General features: G+C 41.1%; 1 long non-coding RNA gene across 1 annotated transcript in view; it reads right to left on the reverse strand.

The window, feature by feature from the left end:
* LOC144586869 (uncharacterized) overlaps positions 1-23,644 on the reverse strand; it is a 253,973-nt gene that overhangs the window by 224,878 nt on the left and 5,451 nt on the right. The gene's annotated exons all lie outside the window — the stretch shown is intronic.

Consider the following 23,644-nt stretch of genomic DNA (forward strand, 5'->3'; position numbering starts at 1 on the left):
TCAGTTTGGAATCAGATAGCCTGCAAGCCTGTAGCTATGTATCTAATTCAATTCTCAAGAAGGTCAACATGTTGGCTGGACCTTCCATTTTTTCCTCCACTAATGGTAGCCCTAACTCTTTTGCCATGTCCTGGAATGTTTCCAGAATAAATTTACATATCCCTGGCCCCCACTCACCACAAAAATGATAACTGTCCAAATAATGAGCAGTGCTCCAATACCCTGCCCTGTGTCTAAGGTTCCACTACAAAAAAGAGGTGAAACACTCAATCACAGCGTAGGATATGGAGCAGCCCATAAGTAACGCCCTGTCAATAGAAAATGCCCCTTGGAAATGAAAACCTAAGAGATCAAAATCCTCAGGGTGTACGGGGAGAAGACAAAAAGCCGATTTAATGTCACATTTAGCGATCTTCATCTCAAAGCCACAAGACCTGACAATGCGTACCACAGTGTTGAATGGAGTGTAGCATACTGAACACAACTCCTGTGGAATAGCATCATTAACTGAGTCACTCTCTGGGTGTAACAGATAGTGAATGAGTCTATATTCACCTTTAGCTTTCTTGGGGACTGTAGCGGGCCACTCTGCAGCCTCTACCAATACAGGCCTCCTAGAGTGCTCAATACTCTTCGTCTACTGCTGCCACCAAAGTTTATTCAGTAATCAAAAAGAACAAGTGTTTCTTCCAAAACAAAAACTTTGTTTATTGATTTGACAAAATAAAATAAGTAAATCACAGATAGTAAATCAAGTTGTTAATCACGGTTTTCAAATTACTAAATCACACAGACTTTTCCCTCACTGACTAGCTCTCACAAATCTATCTCACTCTCTCAAACAACTTCTCTCATCTTCCAAAACTCTCAAAACTCTCTAGAATTCTCCCTTACACATTACACACACACCAACTCCTCCCCTTCTGCACCACCCTCCGTCCTCTCATTGGCTGATGTTCCCCTGCCCAGCTGTGGTGGACAGGTGAGAGCAGAGCTGTATGTTACAAGGACTACCCCTAGAGAGGAGACCCACAAATGTGGCAATGGCGGCCCTCCTTGACTTCCTTACTTATTTTCCCTCTAACTATAGCCTTCATGCCTTGTACTGACTTCAAATTTTGCACAAAACTACCTTTTTCTCTCACCAACAACAGGAATCCTAAAACCAAATCTAAACCCGCTTGACAAGTATTCACCATCATCAACCTTGGGATAAGCGGACAACCAACTATCCAAAACATGTAATTTAATTGGGCTGGGTCCCTTTGGCAGCAGCTCCGGCACCACCGTCTGGCTTTCTATTCACCCCAGATTCCTTTCCCCTTTTCTGTGTGCGGGCACAAAAATGATGCTGACATGCTGCCCACCACACAATGTGCATTCATGCCTGAACTTACAAGCCTTCCTAGCACAAGCTCCTCGGTAATTAAATTCCCAGCAAAGCCAATGTGGTTGGGGAGTCTGAGCTGAGGGGACCCTAGGAAGGAAATTCAGGCTTGCCTTGTGGATTAGATGGCTGTTGTCAAACCTGTCACCCGTGATAGGCCACACAGGGGTCATATATTGAAGCCAGAGCCCAGGGTGGGGCTCATCACAGCAGAAATTCAGGTGTATTGAGGCTCTCATACAAACAATTTGTTGTAGAGCATCTACACATCACCTGGGTAGTCGACATGCACCCTATAAATTAAGTCCAAATATTGAACCAAAGACGAAGCCCTCCAGGGTTGGGCCCTCACTATCACTGTGTAACTCCTAAAGATGCTGGGAGTGACACCTGTGGGTAAGGTGGAATCCAATCACTTGGGGGACCTGGTGGAACATGAGGAGACTGCAATCCAATATCATGTGTAAATTGGTGAGAAGTAAATGGTGACATACCTGTTTGCCCTCTGCCCAACCAAGGCCAGGCTACAGCATCCCTAAAGGTGCCAGGTGGCAGTGTTAACTCACCCGACATTCCAGTAGTCGATGACTCCTGCGCAGCTACAACAGCCAACTCTGGGTCAGGACTACTGCTTGCAGTTTTAGACTGAACATTCTGAGGTACCCTTTGTGGTGCCTCCACTCCTGTGGATGGTCTCTGAACAACACATCGCTCAGCATCTAACACATTAAGGCGAGATAAGAGATTATCAGCTAAGGCTTTAAGTTTGGCTCTTCTGTGAACTTTAGACTCTCTGGAAGACCTGCGAGGCTAAGACCCATTTGCACTTAGGCCCGTCTGGAAAGCATATTTAGCCTCTAATGCAGTAATTTTTTTCTGCAGCTCCTGCCAGATAGGCCAGATCTCTTCATCTGAGGATGACTCTGCAGGAGAAATGTGTGTGTGTGTGTGGGGGGCTTTTTAGCAGACTGTTTTCCTTTACTTTCCCCCTGTCCTTTCTTCAGACCCATGGTTGTGTAGCATTAATAAATTCTTGGTTCTTACTATTATTATTACTATTAATAATAATAATACCACCAACAAGACCAGAAAAGCCCTCAATGAAATTAAGCAAGGCTTACCATTTTCACTACTAAATGCTTTGAATGAATTATTACCCAGTTAAGCCCTGTGTGCTTGCACCAGTTTCGTTTATATATTTAGTAATTATTCAATTAATTATTTATGCACATATGCACTTCATGCACCTATGCACTTTATTCCCTTATTTATAAAATAATTAGACCCTAATTTATGGAAATATTAATCAATGAATGTAGTTAATAATAATAGTATTAAAATAGCACCTTTTTAAAGTAATAATCAAGTCCCAGTATAAGGCAATTAGTGTTAAAGTGACAAAGGGGGGGCAACTCAACACAATATTCCCAGGATACTGTGAATAGACCACCCCTCTCTTTTTATGCCCAGTTATGTCCCTCTCCTATTATTATTATTATTATTATTATTATTATTATTATTATTATTATTATTATTATTATTATTATTATTATTATTATTATTATTATTATTATTATTATTATTATTATTATTATTATTACTACCACCACCACCACCACCACCATTATTATTATTATTATTATTATTATTATTATTATTTTTATTATTATTATTATTATTATTATTATTATTATTATTATTTTGTAATATAGTAACTCAAAGAATGATTAGAAATAAATCAAATAATAAGGCAATTACTGGGGGGTTGATAACCCCAATGATTCTGGCTCGGCAGAAGCTGCCCTGGGGGGCTAATGCCCCATTACATAGTCCCTTCACAACCACACAATCAGATAATAAACAATAAAGTATAAAAATGACTGACTGACTGTGCAGGCACAGTCAAACCAAACCACAGGGGTGCGACCATAGCCTCGGATTTGAAGCCCGCAAAGGCAATTCAAAGTGCACCACAAGTGCATCACAAGACGGAGTGCCAAGCAACGTGTGTCTTTCCGAGCTGAAAGCCTCGGCAGAGGCCGAAATCGGGGCAGAGCTTTCTTTATACACAAACCCGCTCTCGCCCCCACCCTCCTGGAGCACTCGCAATAGCCAGCTGTCTCACACTACTCCGCAGGGTCCGGCAAAGAGGCTCCACATGGTGAAGAGATCTCGCAGGCAGAGCAGCCATTATTCAAGCACCATAGCTTGGCTTATTTCAAGACTTTAAGAACTAATGGTGACTTCTACTGTAATGCATACTGGAGCTCCTACCAACCCTATTTAGCCTGCTCCAGCCTGTTCCAATTGCCGAGTGAAAACAAGCTCATTGTTACAGCAGTTTGAAACTGCTCTCTTGGATCCCATCTAAGTAATCTCTGCTGAGAGGGAGAATTTGATCAAAATAAAATGATAAACATTGTTGTTGTTATATGCCATAAAGTCATAACGAGCTGTGAACCTAATAGGGCTTTCAAGTTAAGTGAGATATTTAAGGAGTGATTTTACCAATTCCCCCATCCCCGTGCGTTTTCATGGCTGAGCTGGGATTTGAAGCTGGGTCTCCTGAGTCCTAGTCTACGTATCACTCTGTCCACTAATCCATGCAATACAATATTGGGCAAACTATATGGTAGTACAACACTATGGGTGAAATCCAAATATTAGTCCCAACTTGAGCAGCTCAGTCGAATCACTGTAGGTTGTAACAGGCTCCCTTCATTCCATTGATCATTCCATTGCTTGGGAGTAACATTTGAAATGAGCTCAGTATCTCTCCCCTCACCAAAGGTATATATTTTTAGTTACAAACTGCAAAAGAATATGCACAGTGTTTCAATCCATAACTAGATTTATATGTAGCTTTTCAACTATAGTCTTCAAACTCACTCACAGCATTTATTAACACCGGATTTATTAAGACCGGATTCACCAAAAATCACATACTTTAAGCAACAATTCAGTTTGAAAGACAGAGTTGCCATGTGATGTTCAAGAAAGCTGAAGTCTAATGGCCTGGGGAAGGAAAGAGGACAGTCTACTTGGAACACTCCCATGGATGTCTGGTGTTACTTTTGTCTTGCTGCTTTCCTTTCTCCTTTGCCTTTGCCTGCCTCCTTCTCTTTTTTTACCACAAGGTAGTTGATGCTAGCTGACTCTGTAAATGAGTCTTGCGATAATAAATATATAACAGGGACGTGGTGGCGCTGCGGGTTAAACCACAGAAGCCTCTGCGCTACAAGGTTGGAAGACCAGCAGTCATAAGATTGAATCCACGTGATGGAGTGAACTTCCATTGCTTGTCCCAGCTCCTGCCAACCCAGCAGTTCAAAAGCGTTTAAAAATGTGAGTAGATAAATAGGTACCACCTTGATGGGAAGGTAACGGCGTTCTGTGTCTAGTTGCGCTGGTCATGTGACCACGGAAACTGTCTATAGACAAACGCTGGTTCTAGGCCTTGGAAATGGGGATGAGCACCACCCCATAGAGTCGGACATGACTGGACTAAATGTCAAGGAGAACCTTTACCTTTACCTAGTTGATGCTAGATGACTCTGTAAATGAGCCTTGCTATAATGAATATTCATAAAACTGAGCTCATTAATGCTGATCTTCAAAGAATGTGAGCTGGCCTCTTTGATGCATTATACGGATCACTGTGAACTGTCAGCTACTATTGCCTTCCATATTTTTAAGTGACCATGAAATTATGTATGTACTTGACCATTTCTTTGTTTGCAAAGTACCACATGGTAGAAAAGATAAGTTAATGGCTGTGTGGCTGCCTGAAATCTCTAATTAAGCTAGAGACCCCTAAAATCAACATTATCTCCAGACTTGCTGTGGAGCTTGACTTTCGCTATGTTAAACAATATAGTGAGCCAGCCTATGACATGAGAGACCTGAAGCCACCTTAATGGTCAATAAATACCATTACTGCTATGAACTGGAATTTCATTACTTGGGGCTATATGTCTAAATCCCCAAAGCTGCTAAGAGAATCCAAAGCTTTTGACATTTACAAAGCTGTTTCTAAAGACATAAAGCGAGTGAAAGGTCATCACAGCCAATGGCGCTGAAGGATTGCAGACATGGAAATATTTGTGCTTCTGAAGGTTAAAGAAAAAGCTGTTCTATAGAACAAAGTCCTCAGCTTTGCTGTGAACGGATATCTTCACACTAGTCCTCTTCAAATGGCAAAAAAAGAAGCAACCTGACCCAGTTGTTGCTGCCCATAACTAGTCAAATGCAGCATCTAGGGAGTGCTTTAAGCACTATGGGGTGGTATATAAGCAGCATCCTTTGCTTTTGCTTTTTATTTATTTCTATTTGTATACAGCCTCATTGATACAACACTTTCTGGTTGGTTCACAACACATCAAATCACATTAAAATCAGCAATACAAAAAAATACTGTATAATAAGCCACACAACCATTTACTTATAAATATTGTAAAATAAATAAAACTCTGCTACTAGCTATTAAAAAAATGTGGTTATGTCACTGCATGTCAGGCATCTTTATCACCCAAAGCCTTCCAAGCCTGTAACCCAGATTGGCAAATGGGTCAACTAGTTTTGCTTTCTTTCTCACTCAAACACACATTCAAATGTTTTAGACCTCAAGCTACAGTATATCAGATTTAGTCAGGGATCTCTGTGTTTGGCAAGGCTTTCCTCAAAAGCAGAACAATGGATCATCCTCACAAAGCAAAAGCAAAGCAAACTGAACAAATGTCCCCTCCAGCCCCCACTTTAAACTGTAAGTACAATTTGTCCTATCTACCTTATTTTCATGATGTTCTTTGTGAATGTTTCAGAGGCTGGTTCATCTCTGTGGACAGCCCATAGTGACAGCATTTACTTGCCTGTCATATTGTAGTGAGACATGTATTCTTTCTGTTCCAAACACTTCACAACCTAGATTGTTTATGGCACAGCATGAAAGAAATTAACAGGAGTGGTGTTAGAAGTTGCACATGGTGATATCCCTTGAGCTACACATATAGTGAGATAGCGAATGTAACAAATAAACATTGTTCCTTCAAAAAGGGAGAGGTTGTTAGGAAACGGACGTGAAGTGTGCATCTGTACGCCAGTGTGAAGCAAAACTGACCAAATATCTCTGAATTGCTCCCTAGTAAAGCACTTCTCTTCAGTCTTCTGGAAAGTGAAGGGTTTTGAAAGAAAGAAAGAAAGAAAGAAAGAAAGAAAGAAAGAAAGAAAGAAAGAAAGAAAGAAAGAAAGAAAGAAAGAAAGAAAGAAAGAAAGAAAGAAAGATGAAATGGTGTTTACATTCATTCTGGTAATAGAATATGAAATTAAAGCATGAACGGATTAATGTTTCAAAGCTTGACTTGCGGTGATAAAGCTAAGGTATTAGAAGAGGCAACATAACCGTTACAGGATAGACAAGGCAAAAGAAAAGTGGTGCATGCCTTGAAGAGGAGCAAGTCAGTCTAGAAGGGAATTACAACATGATTCATCAATACAAATGAGAAATTGTACAAAGAAAGAGAGCTTGGTGAGACTTCTTAAAGGAAGCAGCAGCCACATAAAGATAATGAAAGAAGCCCAGCAAAGCTAAAGAAATGCTTTCATTCATAGTAGAGTCGTTTGTGAACAGTTTAAATTACCCTAATCACCTCCCCTCCAGCCGTCAGTATGCACTGACTCTTTAGTTATTTTTTAAAAAGAAGAGTTTGGGGGAGATGAGTTCTGCAAATCTAAGCTGCAAAATAATTATACACACACCCGTTTTAGCATTTTAACAATGCAATCCCAAACATTTGTTCTCATTAGAATGCAAATCAACTCATTTAATAATCCCACACGAGAATTCCTCCACACTCCGTTTAAAAAGTGCAATAGTATTCAAAATATTAATAAATGCCAAATATGGAAGCTACTGTGTTTTACTAATGGCAGATAAAAAAATATATACAGACATATGTTTCTAACATTTGTCCTCCAACCAAATTTTAATTGAAATTTAATAGAGAAAAGGCTCTGGGATGGTCTTTGGAAAAAAAATGATGATGATACAGTTTCCTTAATGCATAAACAGTGATGCTTCTCACAGTCAGTCAGTCATATACAAATCAGTGCATCATTTTGCCTGAAGCAGAATTTAATTCTGGTAAGCTATGTTTCTTCTTAACACTTCTATCTGAGACAGATTCGAGGCCATCTTCTAAATTGTGTCATAGCTGATGTATCTAATCATTTTCTGTTGTCACATGGGTGGAAATAGAAAGGAAGGCAGAAAGATACTTTACTGAGTCACACCATTGGTGCATTTAGTCCAGCACTACTTTGGCAGTAGCTCTCTAGAGTTTCAGACACATCATGTATTTTAACCCATATGAGGTGATACTATTGTCTTCTCTCCTCAGTTATCTTGCATTGCCATTGCTCCAAACATCATTATCTGGAGCACAGCAGAATTACTTATCTCCTTATCAGCCAACAATAGCTTGCAGTGTTCCAATCATGGATGTTGCCATGTATGTAGATTAAGGCTCTTCCGCTCTAAAAGCTGTATGCATCTGTATTGAATTCAGCAACAATAGTATTAGGATTTGTTCACTCTTTTATCTCTCTGTCTAATTTACTTGTCAGGGATGCGGTGGCACTGCGGGTTAAATCGCAGAAGCCTCTGTGCTGCAAGGCTGGAAGACCACCAGTCGTAAGATCAAATCCACGTGATGGAGGGAGCTCCTGTCACTTGTCCCAACTCCTGCCAACCTAGCAGATCGAAAGCATGCAAATGCAAGTAGATAAATAACTACCAACACAGTGGGAAGGTAATGGTGTGCAGTGTCTAATTGCCCTGGCCACATGACCACGGAAACTGTCTTCGGAAAAATGCTGGCTTGGAAAAGGGGATGAGCACTGCCCCCTAGAGTCGGACACGACTGGACAAATTGTCAAGGGGAACCTTTACCTTTACCTTAATTTACTTATTCCTAGTGATGTGGATGGAAATGACTAATTAATTGGCTTGGTAGGGATGTGGAATGATCATGTCAAGAATGTTGCAAACCAGATACATTGTTTCAGTTTCAGAGCCAAGAAGGGAGCTATTAGAGGCAACCTTTATGACCCTCTGAGTTCATATTGAAGTGAAATCTCTATGAGCTTCACATGTATCTCTTCTAGAGTGCACCTCTACAGAGGCATTTAGGTCATGAAATAATGCACACAGATAACTGTACTGGCACATGTTGTCACCTAGTTCATATGTCACCACACAAGTACGGGGACCATTGCCCTGTGATTCCTTCCAGGTTGTTTTTGTGACACTTGGAAGTAATCATAAGGGCTTACTGGACTCCTTGGAAAATATGTCAGTGGGCTTCCCCCCCCCCCCCATTATAGAATCATTAGGTTACACTTATTTCCAGATCTCACTTGATTCCATAAAACACTCCAGCAGAAGTACAGGTATAAATAATGTTTCAAGACAGTACTAATTTGTGGTACCCCTTTCCAGAGTTATCTAAGTACAAACGTAGCTTTCCATTCCTTTCATCTGTGGGTACCTTGATACTGTGCAGCTTCTTCTCCTGTAAGGCATAGTGGGGAATCAAACTCCTGACCTCTGCCTCTCCAACTAGATTCCTAAGTCACTGAGATATTCAGCCAACTAGAGTGGCTATTACTGCTACATAAATAATGAGCTTTCTGCACGTGCATGTGCACATGCACGGATGCATGCGCGGTGTGTGCACACTCTCTCTCTCTCACACACACACATACACACCAGTTAGGTAAAGGTAAAGGTAAAGGTTCCCCTTGACAATTTTTTGTCCAGTCGTGTTCGACTCTAGGGGGCGGTGCTCATCCCCGTTTCCAAGCCATAGAGCCAGCGTTTGTCCAGAGACAATCTTCCGTAGTCACATGGCCAGTGCGACTTAGACACGGAATGCTGTTACCTTCCCACCGAGGTGGTCCCTATTTATCTACTCGCATTTGCATGCTTTCGAACCGCTAGGTTGGTGGGAGCTGGGACAAGCAACGGGAGCTCACTCCGTTACGTGGATTCGATCTTGCAATTGCTTGGTCTTCTGACCCTGCAGCACAGGCTTCTGCGGTTTAGCCCGCAGCGGTAAATGTAAATAAGCATGTAAAAGAGTAGTGATTCTGGCTTCTTTTTCTGACTTTTTTTTTACAAAGAAAAGTGTTTTAATAACCCACATGTTGATGTAACTCGTTTGTAAGCAGTCTCCCCTTCTTTCCCTTTATCCATGCTTTTGCTCCATGCAGCACAGTCAAGGGAGAACATAGCAGACTAAGTGCTTAAAAACATGAAAAAGCACAGTTCCCTCTTTGAAGTTTATGTACAACTGAAATCAAAGCCATGGAGCATAATAGTGCTCTTATTTAATTAAAAAAGGGTTTGCATTGTTTATTTAGTTTTTATGTGCTCCCACTGCACACCACTTAAGCAATCACATATGACAGAGTGTACAATTATTCTGGAAAGCAAAACCTGCTTGCTCAGATTGTATTTGCCTCATGCTTTCAGCTGCCCTAGACATGCAATTATTATGCTTGTTGTGTCTGGAGAATAAGTATCAGAAGTATGCTATTTATAAAAACAAGAAGGAAGTCATACATATCCATTATCAGATTAAGCTAGTGATATGTATTTTTTTGAAAATGTTTTCATTTTTACCTCTGCATTGTAATTATCAGGTAATGGAATTTTTTATACATGAAATAATTCATCCCTTTCCTAAATAATAATTCTTAACTCACTCACATGCTTAACTTCTCACATTTAGTTGCTTTTAAAATGCAGCACTGTGAATGCATTGTTTGGAAACACTCTCACTGTGATGTGCAGGGATCACCATGGGACACTGGTCCTGCAGGGCAAGTGGGTTCCTGCCCCATCTAAGGCTCAGCCATGTCTCTGAACTCCACCCAAACTCCACAAATGTAACATGAGAGGGACTAACCCAGAAGTTATAGAGCTCCTCTGCATCTCATCTGTATCCAGGAGGTGATGAGTGGAAAGGCAGAGAGGGATTGAGACACAGAAGAGTGTTTGAGAAAGGTTGACCGTTACAACGCGAAAAGCATGAATGAGGGATTTTGAAGGTGAAGGGAGCTGTAACATAGCTCAGGGACAGCTTACAGTAAAAATAAACGTCATAAAAAAAAAGAGTACCTGAACTCACGGGCTATAATTGCATTGCTAAGTGATGGTAGGAGACTCAGCTTTCAGTACCTGTTTGGCCAAGAAAACTCATGATGGGGGAAAGAGTGGGTGGAACTGGTTAAACCATTCCTTAAATATCCCTTTTATCTTGATAAGTGACTGCTGTATCTGCTCTGATTTGATGGCACGTAACACAAATCAAATAGGTCCCAATGACAAATTGTCACATATGAGCAGGCTGCTGTTGTATTCTTAGCTGGCTGGATAGTGAGTTAGGTATCTTGCTGCACAGCCAGAAGTTGGGAGTTCAATTCCCCACTGTGCCTCCAGGAAGAAGAGCCATCCTGTGTGGCCTTGGGCAAGCTGCTCACTCCTAGGATGCCCCTAGGAGAAGGAAATGGCAAGCCCTGAGTACTCTCCACCTAGAAAACCCTGGTAAAGGGTTGCCAAAAGTCAGAATTAACTTGATGGCACACAATTATAATTATTATTATGTCATATTCCTGGTTTATTATCTTGTGTCACCCTAGCAAATAACATTTTGAATCACTATGTTATGGTAACTCCTGTCCAGGTCTATTTGGCTTGGAGATACATAAATTCCTGTCATGCTGTGACAAAGCCCAGGAAACCGAAACAGCCATTGTTTTTGTGGAGTCCCCTTATTTCAGTGGCAGCTCTGGAGTGGTGAGGCAGAGAAATAAATTGGGACACAGGGGCCTTGGGAAATAAGAAGTGGACACCAGAGGGAGAGGAGAAGCTCAGCTGCCAAGGTGCCTAGCAGGGCTTTCTCCTCACTCCTTTTATTGGGCAGGGATTTATACCCCCAAACTTGATTTCCAGCAAGGATCTTATGTTACAGCTCTGACTCATTTGAGGCACCATTGTTCCAAGTTATTGAATATGTGTTGGCTCTCAGAGGGTTTTTCCCCCTGCTTTCGATTAGGCACTGTATCTTCAGAGAGTTGGGGACAGGTGTGCTTCTTAAAGAACTTTAACCATAGCGGACTATTTGGGCATTGCTAAACTTGTTTTGCGAAAATAATAGCAGTATATCATTTAAATCTTAACCATTTTGTCCCTTAGGTGTATCCCCTAATAAACATTATGACTGGTCATAGGGGCATTTAAACTAGCCAATATCATGCTGTCTTTTGAAGGTTAGAAAGAAGCAGACTCATCAGAGACACTATTGTTCTTATTTGTTGATAATGTTAATGCTCCTAAATGTGGAATTAAGTCCCTGTGATCATCTCTCTCTCTCTCTCTCTCTCTCTCTGTGTGTGTGTGTGTTTGGGTTAAGTTGCTATGGAAAATAAGCAATGAGAATAAGTTGGAAAACTGACTGAACCTCTGTTCTTCTTTCTCACCTTGATTATTCTGATTCACTCACGTTTCCACTTCCCTCAAGTTACACCCATTACTCCATCTTGCATCCTCTGACCAACCGCTCATTTAGTTCTGCTCCTCACATTGAGGATCCTAGGGGCATCTGGAAAATATGTTAGTAACAACTATGCCCAGCTGGTGAAACAAGGTCAAGTTCTACCAGTAAGCATTTGTTTCAGACAGGAAGTTTCCAAACTGTGGTCCAAAATCGGCGGCTCACAGAGATATGTGAGAGTCCAGTTAGGGAGAACACAAGGCACAAGAGGCAATCTAAGTCATACATGACAAGGGAGCAAAAGAAATACAGCAAGCAAGGTCTGGCTCTCTCAAGTTCATCTAAATTAAACAATCTGTTCTCAAGAACATACATACATCAGCAAAAACCCTTACATGCTACTGCTGTCTGGAGCTCCCCCCACCCCGCTGTGCATGCTCAGATCACAGTAATGTAGCTATAGGCCTCCCTTTGAGCAGAGACTTGTTACCAAGGAGACCACTTGCTCCTTAGGAAGCTCCCAGTCATGAGCAAACCTCTTATAAAGGCTTGATCTCCAAATAAGGGCCTCATGTCTAGCTTGAGCCTTTATTTATTTCTTGTCTCAGGTCCTGAGAGGAGACCCCAGAGCCTCCTCTGAGCATTGGGCACCTTCCCCCTCAGACTTGATGCCTCTCAAAGGATTCAGAGGTTCTAACTCTTGGAGCTCTGCCTCATTCTTTCAAGAAGACTTCACTCGTGTCTCCCTTCTCCTTTTCTGTTTGAATCACAGTAACATGCCTTTGCCCCCCCCCCAAAAAAACAACCTGAAAACTGTATTTCTCTGAAAGAGGAGGGAGCCAGAATGTATAGATTCTAAAAAATTAATCAATCAATCAAATAGAAAAGGGAAAGAAAAGAAAAAGTGAAAAACACAATCCTGAGGATTCTTTGGTGTAAGATATTACAAAGTCTCCTAAATTGAATAGCTTGTAGTGGAAACAGAATATTACAGTGCCGTCGTAAGGCAGATGATGAAGCAGAGAAACAGAGAAGTCAGGTTTCTATAAAGTAGAATTAGAAATCAGGAAGACAGATTCATATGGAAACTTTGTCCTGTTTCATCTTTGTCAAGGAGCACTATATAAAAATTCTGCATTGGTCTTGATGTAGTACATCAGCTAAACCTGGTATGCCAAATTGTGACAGGAAGGAGAAATGCTGATTGAAGGGAGAAGCAGAGGAACAAGCTCTGCAGGCCACTCTTAAAAACAAACAAACACAAAAACCCAAATGTCTGTCTTAACGTCCTAATCTTGAAGAAAACAATTCAGAATAAATATTGCTATATGGTTTGATATGGTTTGTGAAGTTGATTCTTGACATTGTTCTTTGTAATCATACTGACATTTAAGTGTCTTGGGTTTGGTTGGTTTGCCACGACGAATATATTCTTATATAAATGAAACAGGCATGATTGGATGATGTTTCTGATTTCTTTCACAATTGGTTCAGATCTTTTCAGTACTGAATCTGTGGCCTCCTAAATGCTACAACATGTTTTGTTTCAATAAAATGGCATGCATAGATTCTATACAACTCTATGTATATAAAATGAAAATTAAAATACTAACTGTGGGGTAGGGGAGGGATAAGCCTGGTGCAGAACCCCAGTGTAGATATTTCTTTATTCCTGTATATCCAAAATTGGCTTATTTAAAAAATATTTACTTCTCACCTTTGCATCAAAAAGTGACTAAAATATTTTAAAATACACTTTCTCATTCTGGGACCTTTTTTTTAAAGGACAGTATTTGTACACAAAAACATTTCTTGTGCAAAAATTCTGTATTTTACACTAGCAATGTCTTAATGCAGATCTGAAAGGCTTTTTTTTAAATACATAAGTCAAAGTGTCTGGTATAAAATAACTTTTGTTTTCTTTTGTTTTCTTTTGCCAATGCTGCTTTTTTCAAAAGAAGGTGCTGGTCACAGCTGTTGACAATTTTTTCCCAACAGGAGATCCTTTATGTTAAGGGTGAGAAAGACTGTGAATATTCATTATGTCTTCAGGCTGCCAAATGCCTCTTCCTTGCCATACTTTTGCTTTCTCTATAAGGAGGTATCAACATCTACTTGTGAAGGAATCCTGTTAAATTCAGGAGTCATTATTTCAAGCAGAGGTATGTGGAATTGTGCTGAAACAGCTGCAGGTAAGCACAAATACGTCCCAGAGCTATCATAGAGTCCCGAAAAGTTTTAGTGAGCAACACCACCTTAACCAGCAGTAAGACAACAGGGAGGAGTACAATAAAAGTGTCTCCATTCTACTTGAATGTACTGGTCCAGGTATATTTATGATTTCCAAAAGGGTAACTAGGTGAAGAACAAAATGTTACATTTGCAATGAGCAAATGTCGAAGGCATTTATAGTGGCCACCTCCACACCACAAATGACTTCAGCCTTTAATCAGTGCAGGCGGATAGAAAAGACCATAATTCTCGACTTTCTCCATAATTAGCTCTGCATATGTGCTCCCATATATATTCGAATGGCAAAGCAGTTGAGCTACACTTGCAGGTATGGATAAGCAGCACCCATTTAAGATCCCCATTAGTACAGGAACATCTTAATTGTTTTGGACACTCTTTCATAATTGGGCATATCCGGCTCAATTAGTGACAGCGAATTATCAGGTTCAATCTGCATAACATTTGTTATGATTGGACCCTTGCTACACTTGGTACAGCAGAAACATAAAACCAAGAAGCGATGCTACAAAGTATGCCACCATGTACAGCACAGTATGGTTTATAGATGTTCGCACTCTGCTTTTATCCACCCAGCTATCTCATTTTCCTCATGCTTAATGATCTGAGTCAGATTGCAATCCAGATGCAAGGTACAGATAAATATATGCAGCACTTTTTTTTGTTTTAAAAAAGAAGAGGGCTAGTTTTAAAAAAAATCACATGGCTGCACTTCCATAAAGGAACATATGTGCAATGACAGATTCTCTGCAGATTGCAACCCAGGAACTCTTCAATCAGAATTTAAAACCTTTTCTCTCTTTTTAAATCTCCCTTTAACATTTCTCCATGGAAAACAACATAGCTTGAACATGAACCGTATAATTGGAGTGTACAGAATACACTTTTAATAAAGAAGTTTAAATATGTGCTTTACATTCCTAGGCAAGGGACTGAAATAACAAGCAAACTATCTAGGGCACATTATGGCTGCTGTTGGAACAGAGTCTATTTGCTTGAATTAGAGAAATCAAATATAAGTCTCTCCAAAGTCATATAATACCATTAAATATATTGTAGCCGAGAATGTTGCAGTATCAATTTCTTGGTACAATATTTTCTTACAGAGTTTAATGTGAGACAGGGATTTCAGAGGATTTTTAAAAACACAGAATGACATATAAAATGCTTTATTTGAAGATGCTGACCCTTTGTTATAGTTGGCAGTGGGTTTTTACAGAGAACTTTGTAGCCTAATTATTGGCATGCTAACTTTTTAAGGCACAGGGAGCTTTTCAATCAACAAATCCTCCAACTGCAATCTGAATGTAATAAAGTCCCAGCAACAAAAAATATTATATGGGATTTTTCATTGCTGTACTGTTTCAATGCTTAATTCCTTGCCCAGCCAGCCTGGAATAATGACATGACACACAGGAAGTGAGTATAAAAATAGGGCCACACTTTATTGAAATCACTGAAACAACATCCTCTTTCAAAAGGGGACCTATAGTCATGCAGGAGCATGATCTGGATCTGGGGCCAGCCTTGCCCCAGACCCAGACCTTTTCATGGTGAGTTCCCAGAAAGTCAGGTTATCCCACAAAAATAGGACACCGGAGGCTCTTGTCTAGGTGGTCCACACCCCGGGGAGGTCCCTCCTCATCCACCTCCTGACACAGAAACCTCCGGATCTTCAACTCTGGGAGGTGGGACGACTACAACCCCTGTTGAGTGTCTCTTGTAGTGCACATAAAAATTAATGCCTTCCACACTACGGGCCAGTATGACCAGCAGCAAAAAGAAGCTGACCCTCCAAACTGACAAACTTGTCAAGAACATAAGAATGGGATGGGTCAAAACACATCTGTACCTTACCGTGTGAATGATAGGGACAGGTCAAAACTTCCCATCGAACCCTGAAGCAACCAGCTAGGCTCGTTCTTATCAAGGGTGGGAGGGCAAGCTGACATTCCTTGATGAAAAGGCCAAGGTAAGCTCCTCTTTTAAAGGTAAACTTTAGCCCACCCTTCCCAGCCATCGTACCGTGCTCCCTGTGCACACCTCTCCTGGGTAGTTGGGTAAAAGCGTTCCTGCCATTGTAGCCATGGCTGCAGAATGAGCCTTGTGTTTGCAGTTGTCTCTTATTTAGCTCAGGCATGGGGAAATTTGAGGACCTCTAGATATTTTAACCCACGCTGATGAGGAAATGTAGGAGGTGTAATTGAATAATATCAGGAGGCTCAAAGGTTTTCCGTTCCTGAGTCATACTTGGGAAGGCATCTGTGTGGCTGCAATCCTATGAACATTTGCTGTAAAATACTGGTGGAAAGCAGCAAAGACTTGAAACAATTCCTAATAAAGCAAAAGAAGAAAATGAAAAAGCAGGACTGAAACGGGATATTAAGAAGACAACGGTTGTGTCTATCAAAGTATTACGTAACTTTAATGCTGACAGTGAAGAAATAGGAATTGTTAAGGATTGTCTATATCTTGATTCAACTGTCAATCCAAATGGAAACTGCAACCAAGAAATCAGAAGAACACACACTGAAAAGCACTGTGAGTAGCCCCTGCACCCACCACCATTATGACATGGAGAGTGGTTGCTGGAACAGGTTATTTATTCATTAACATTTTTATCCTGCCCAACTAGTAGCAAAGCTACTACTGTGGGCATCAAACACAACCAAACATAACAATAATAGAAAGCAATAAAAATGTTGGTAAGGAAAATTTCAAATCCCAGGACCATGAAAATTTCAAATCCCAGGACCATGATCGAGACCAAATTGCTAACTTGCGCTGGATTATGGAGAAAGCCAGAGAGTTCCAGAAAAATATCTACTTCTGCTTCATTGACTATGCCAAAGCCTTTGACTGTGTGGACCACAGCAAACTATGGCAAGTCCTTAAAGAAATGGGAGTGCCTCACCACCTTATCCATCTCCTAAGAAACCTATATGTGGGACAGGAAGCAACAGTCAGAACTGGTCATGGAACAACTGAGTGGTTCAAAATTGGGAAAGGAGTACGGCAAGGCTGTATACTGTCCCCCAGCTTATTTAACTTATATGCAGAATACATCATGCGGAAGGCTGGACTGGAAGAAACCCAAGCCGGAATTAAGATTGCCGGAAGAAATATCAACAACCTCCGATATGCAGATGATACCACTCTGATAGCAGAAAGTGAGGAGGAATTAAAGAACCTTGTAATGAGGGTGAAAGATGAGAGTGCAAAAAACGGTCTGAAGCACAACATCAAAAAAACTAAGATCATGGCCACTGGTCCCATCACCTCCTGGCAAATAGAAGGGGAAGATATGGAGGCAGTGTCAAATTTTATCTTCCTGGGCTCCATGATCACTGCAGATGGAGACAGCAGCCCTGAAATTAAAAGACGCCTTCTTCTTGGGAGGAAAGCGATGACAAATCTTGACAGCATCTTGAAAAGCAGAGACATCACCTTGCCAACAAAAGTCCGAATAGTCAAAGCTATGGTTTTTCCTGTCGTGATGTATGGAAGTGAGAGCTGGACCATAAAGAAAGCAGACCGCCGAAGAACTGATGCCTTTGAATTGTGGTGCTGGAGGAGGCTCTTGAGAATCCCCTGGACTGCAAGGAGAACAAACCTATCAGTTCTAAAGGAAATCAACCCTGACGGCTCACTGGAAGGACAGATCCTGAAGCTGAGGCTCCAGTACTTTGGCCATCTCATGAGAAGAAAAGAGTCCTTGGAAAAAACCCTGATGTTAGGAAGGTGTGACGGCAAGAGGAGAAGGGGACGACCGAGGATGAGATGGCTGGACAGTGTCTGTGAAGCAACCAACATGAACCTGACACAACTCCGGGAGGCAGTAGAAGACAGGAGGGCCTGGCGTGCTCTGGTCCATGGGGTCACGAAGAGTCGGACACGACTAAACGACTAAACACATGAGCTGCAAAAAGATTCACAGGAGGTGGAGCAAGAGGGAAAGGTAAGATTACTTTGGGGTTAACTAAAGAAGGGTTTGGGGAAACAACCAGTTCTTAAGTTGCCTCCTGAAACTAAGAGGGATGCGCGTCTAGCAGAAGGGAATTCCAAAGTGATGTGGCCATCACAAAGAAGGCCTGATTGTGGGTAAATATTTTCCAGTCATCCCATGGGGTGGCCACCCAAAGCATCTCCATATAAGAGGGACAGGTGGAACAGGTAAGTGTCTGAGGGAGTGGTGCTCAGACAGGTAACAAGGTCCTAAACCATTAAGGGCAGAGATGGGGGTATTCATATTCATATACGAATACCCCTGCACAGGTGGAGATAAGGAGGGTCCAACCCCCTGGGGCCAGACAGTCCACTCACAATTCCGCTGCTGCCACAGGCTCCGCACTCCTGTCCTATCGTTCCTGATCTTACGATCAGCCAGCCACTCTTCCACCTGGCAGAGAGGCTTGTCATCCCGCCTCCTGCCAGGAGTGGCTAGCCAATTGCATCTCTACTTAAGGGCTTTAAAAGCTAGCGGATGCACCTTGAATTTGGCCCAGAAGCCTACAGGCAGCTTTATTGAAACAGCAGAACTTTTAAAGGGCCAATAGGGCCAAAAACATAAAACTAACAACTCAGGGTGCTAGGGACTTAGTTTCACCCCCACAGTCTTTGGAGCTGTGCCCCTCAAAGGTCTTTTACTGGGAGGGGTGTAGCCATACTTCATCTTCCAGTTACCAGAGATCTTGCAGGCATGAAAAGTATGGTGTGCAGCAACAAGGGTGCTATATAAAGGTGGTCATATAACACCCTTGGTGGTGAAGACTCCTTTCCCACTGCACTTGCATAGTCCCCACTGGCAGCTGCCAGTGATAGTTGCAGTAATCCCACCGGGAGGCACAGTCAAACTCTACCTGAAACTGGCTGGCTTCTCCCATGTAATGGGCATGAGGCTGGGCATGAGGCGCCAGAGGCTGCCCTTTGAGATACATATAGGCAGGATGACTGAGGGATGTCTGTGCAATGGGGCTGCTTGTAATTGCTGCTTCCTCTGCCTGTGGCAGGCTCGTTGCTGGTTCTTGAGCCCCCAAACCTCTCAGTGCCTGGCCTGGTCCTGACAGACAGGAGTGGCTTCCTCCAGAGGCACTAGCAACTCAACTTAGGGACCAGTCTCAGGATCAAGGCAGCATACTGCTGCAGCTGACCTCTCCAGCTGCTCACCTCTCTAGCTGCTGACCTCTTTAGCAGTGACAGTACTTTCTGGGCCTCGCAGGCTTCCCAGTCACAGCATCTGCCCTACAGTCTTTCTCTCCCTCATGACTCTCCTCCTTAAATCCCTGTCCCACCATGACTACACCCGTAGTCTCAAGGGCAATGTCTGCTTCTCCCTTGTCAATGCCCCAGTCCACAATTGTGCTGTGGGTTGTTAAACTCAATCTTACTATTGGGAAGGTAGAGTGTCCACTCTTGTGGCCAGAGGGGACACTCACTGGTCCGTGGATAAAAATATAATCAATGGTGAGAGAAAATATCAGTATGGTTGTTGTGGGTTTTTCGGGTTCTTTAGCCGTGTTCTGAAGTTTGTTCTTCCTAACGTTTCGCCAGTTTCTGTGGCCGGCATCTTCAAAGGACAGCACCAGAGAGAGCACAGAGTGCTGTCCTCTGAAGATGCCGGCCACAGAGACTGGCGAAACGTTAAGAAGAACAAACTTCAGAACACGGCCAAAGAACCTGAAAAACCCACAACAACCATTAGATCCCGGCTGCGAAAGCCTTCACGAATACAAATACTGTATCAGTATATTTTTCTCACTCTGGCTTCCTTGCATTGGCTCTCTGTTCATTTCTGCATTGATTTAGAAGTGTTAATGATGGCATACAAAGGCCTAAATGGTTTAGGACTCGGTATCTAGTGGAACCCCTCCTCCCACCTAGATCTACCTGAACTACTTGTTCAAGCCAGGAAGGGTGGCTGAGGGGCCTAATGCTGGGGGAGGCCCAGAGAGAAAGAACAAGAAACCGGGCATTCCCAGCAGTGGCCCCTTGCCTTTGGAACAATCTGCCACCAGAGATCTGTCTGGCCCCCTTGCTGGGGTTTTTAAAGAACAAACTTAAGACCTGGCTCTTTAGGCAGGCTTTTCCTCCTGTCATCATGTGAATATTTTTCCCATCTTGAACTATATTACTATTGTTGTTTTTTATTTTATCATATTGTGTTTATTTTATCTATTATTGTTAGCCGCCCAGAATAGACTTTGATATAGATGGGTGGGGTATAAATGTAATTAATTAATAAATAAAAATTCATGGTTTGTTTCGTGGCTCTTTGGGGAAATGTGCCTGCCCAGAACAAAACAAAATGCACAACTATTATCTTTCTTGAGGGGACCTTTGTTTTTTTTTGGTTTGGGGGCTGTAACTCAGATGTCCCAAATCTAATAATCATCAGATTTGGAGATGGTGGGGAAGAGAGTCAGCTAAACAGTCACTGTGAGTTTGTCATCTCTAATTCATGCAGGGGCTGTTCTACTGCTTCTGGGAATCCTAAATCGCATGAATCACAAAGCGGTTCATTTCGTTGGAACATTTGGGAAAGTTCAAGGTTTGTGGTTGACGCTGAGGAACCATGAAACATCATGAGTCACTGTTTTCATTGGAAGCAAATTAGTGAAATGGAGAATTGTGTACTTTGGGCACATTGTCAGAAAACAAGCCTCACTGGAAAAGAAAATAAAGCTGGGAAAAGTTGAAGGCAATAAGAAAAGAGAAAGACTTAATAAGAGATGGATTGACTCAATAAAAAAAGCTGTGGTCTCAGGTTTACAAGAGCTGAACAGGGCTGTTAAAAATAGGACCTTTTGGAGGTCACTAATTCAAACAGTTCCCATAAGCTGGAAGTGACTTGATAGCATGTAACAAGAAAAAGGCAGAGTGAAATTAGTGTGACTTCTGAATAAACACATATACAATCGTGTTAAGGCTGCATTCCTATGCACACTCATATGTAAATAAGCTCCCACTTATGTGGGAGTCAGTCCCATTGATGATATAGAGATGAATAAGATTGAATCATGATAGCCCCAAATCCAAATCAGCATACCTGGACTAAATTGTAGAGTCATTTGTCTGTCATGGATTCCGAGAAGATACAGATTTGTGTGGAGGTCTGTTGTACTGATTGCACTGAGCACCACATGCACTTTGCTGGGATCATTGTTGTCACATAAATGACAAGTTAAATTCAGCAATTTCTTTGGCATTTATATCTTGCTGATGATATAGGACAATGCATTTCCCAAAACATCGCCTTTTTTTTTTTACAGTAAATCATTCAATATATGAGAATAAGGTGTTCACATGGATCAATGAATTTTATTGCTCCAGTAAAACATTCATTAAATATAAATGATCCGTTGAAGGACTTCAGTATGCAGTTTTCTTATCTGTGTTACTTACAAAATTATGAAATAAATAAGACGTATAAAAATATGTTCCAGGAAAAAGCTTGACTTCTAATTCTCAAGAACAGTTCAAGCCCTAATTTTAGGACAATGAAATGCCAGCAAAAAGCTGACCAGTATATAGTGGAAAGGAGATCCATAACTCTGAGATCATATCACAGCCATAGCTTTCCAAATGATAGGCATGACTAGGAAGAGACATCATTTATTGTTTTGCAATAATTGAAAATAAGAAATGTAATATTATGAGAATCTGAAATCCTGCATTTCAGTTCTTATTGGAGATGAGAAGATATGTAAGTTTTGCTTTTCCCCCCACATTCAAGTTTTTAAAACATTTCCATCCCTCATATGATGGACTGTACAAATATCCATAAACTACACAAAAGGGGATACAAAGAATATTTGCTAAATTCCTCATTCTCATCAGCTTAAACTGTCGCAACATGAAGATACATCTCAATGAAGAATTTTAAAGCTGTCCAAGATTCCTGGCTTGCTGCCAAGAGTGAGACAAAGATTTTTTTTTCCTTTTCACAGTCTCTATAATGTGTAAATAATCTCTGTACTGTCATTTCCTATTGGAAAGAAAAGTGTATGCACAGAGAGAAAGAGCAAGTGAGCAAGTTCAAACTGAATGATTATAAAGAAATATGCAAACAACCCATTTGTTGCTTCATATTCTTGAAAAACAGGAATCAATCCATTTTTGGGGAATTTGCACAGTTTGCTAAATTGTGCATATTTCACAGTATTTAAAAATATTTGCACAGAGCAGATTGTGTGTGTGTGAAAAGTATCATTTGTACCAATGGAAAAAAAATCTGTTGAGAGTGCAGGACATTCTTTGTTATCCCTGATGCCAAAATGAAGGACAATGCAATTCCTCATCCTTTCCTATGAACATTTACATCTCTCTCCACATGTGAAGTGAAGTGAAGTGAACTGGGGAAAAAAGAAAATAAAAAAAAGGAAGAAAAGAATTCATCCTCATATATATCAATCTAATAAAAAAGAAGCGAATGGCAATGTACTCACTGCCATAGAGGTGTTACAAATGTGAGTCTTTTAGGAAGAAAAATGGTAACTCAAATTCTGCACCAGAACTTAGAAGTAACTTATTAAATTAGTGAATTATAGTCATAGTTTCAAGACCAAGAGTCTTTGCTTGTCATTACTGTTACAATTTTTGAAAAATAACTTAGCCAGTGTACAAGAGGGACTATAATATTTTTTTTCTAGATGCTTTAAGAGAAAGAAATACTGAAACATCACAAGCTGCTGACCTGCAGAGCAAAGCCCAATTCCCCCTGTCCACCACATCTTCACCTTGACATATATAACAAAGCAAGAGGCAGCAGCCCAAGCCACAGTGTGAACCACAGCCTGAACTACATATCATTTTTGCCCACCATTAGTGAGGCCGTAGCCTTGTAACTATGAAAGTGACTACAAGGCAGATACATCCTCCTTGTAGTGGCAGCTACTAACACCTTGTCAAATACTGTTGCATGCTCCATCACTCAGGGTGGTTTCAGAAGTGAGAAGATACCACTGGAAAAAGCAGACCAAACTTTGTAGCCCGTGAGCACACAGAATGCAACTTCATTGCCCATAAGCACACAAAACAAATGCCTCCTGTGGCATTTTAAATCCTACCCTAAGACTGCAATCCAACATCCATCACTAACTCCATAGAACTCACTTCCAAGAAGGCATACAGAGGACTGTGCTGTAAATCTACAATTCTTGACTCAGTTTGTAGTGACAAATCAGATGGATGATGATGATGATGATGATGATGATGATGATGATGATGATGATGATGATGATAATAATAATAATAATAATAATAATAATAATAATAATAATAATAATAATAATAATAATAATAATAATAATAATAATAATAAAAAGTGTTGTCAAGTCCATTCTGACTTATGTTGATTCTTTCAGGATTTCCTAGGTAAAGAGTACTCTGAAGTGGTTTACCATTCCCTTCTTCTGGGGGTGACCTGGGACTGTGTAGCTTGCCCAAGGCCATACAG

Source organism: Pogona vitticeps, chromosome 2, assembly GCF_051106095.1.
Source record: "Pogona vitticeps strain Pit_001003342236 chromosome 2, PviZW2.1, whole genome shotgun sequence".
Lineage (NCBI taxonomy): Eukaryota > Metazoa > Chordata > Lepidosauria > Squamata > Agamidae > Pogona > Pogona vitticeps.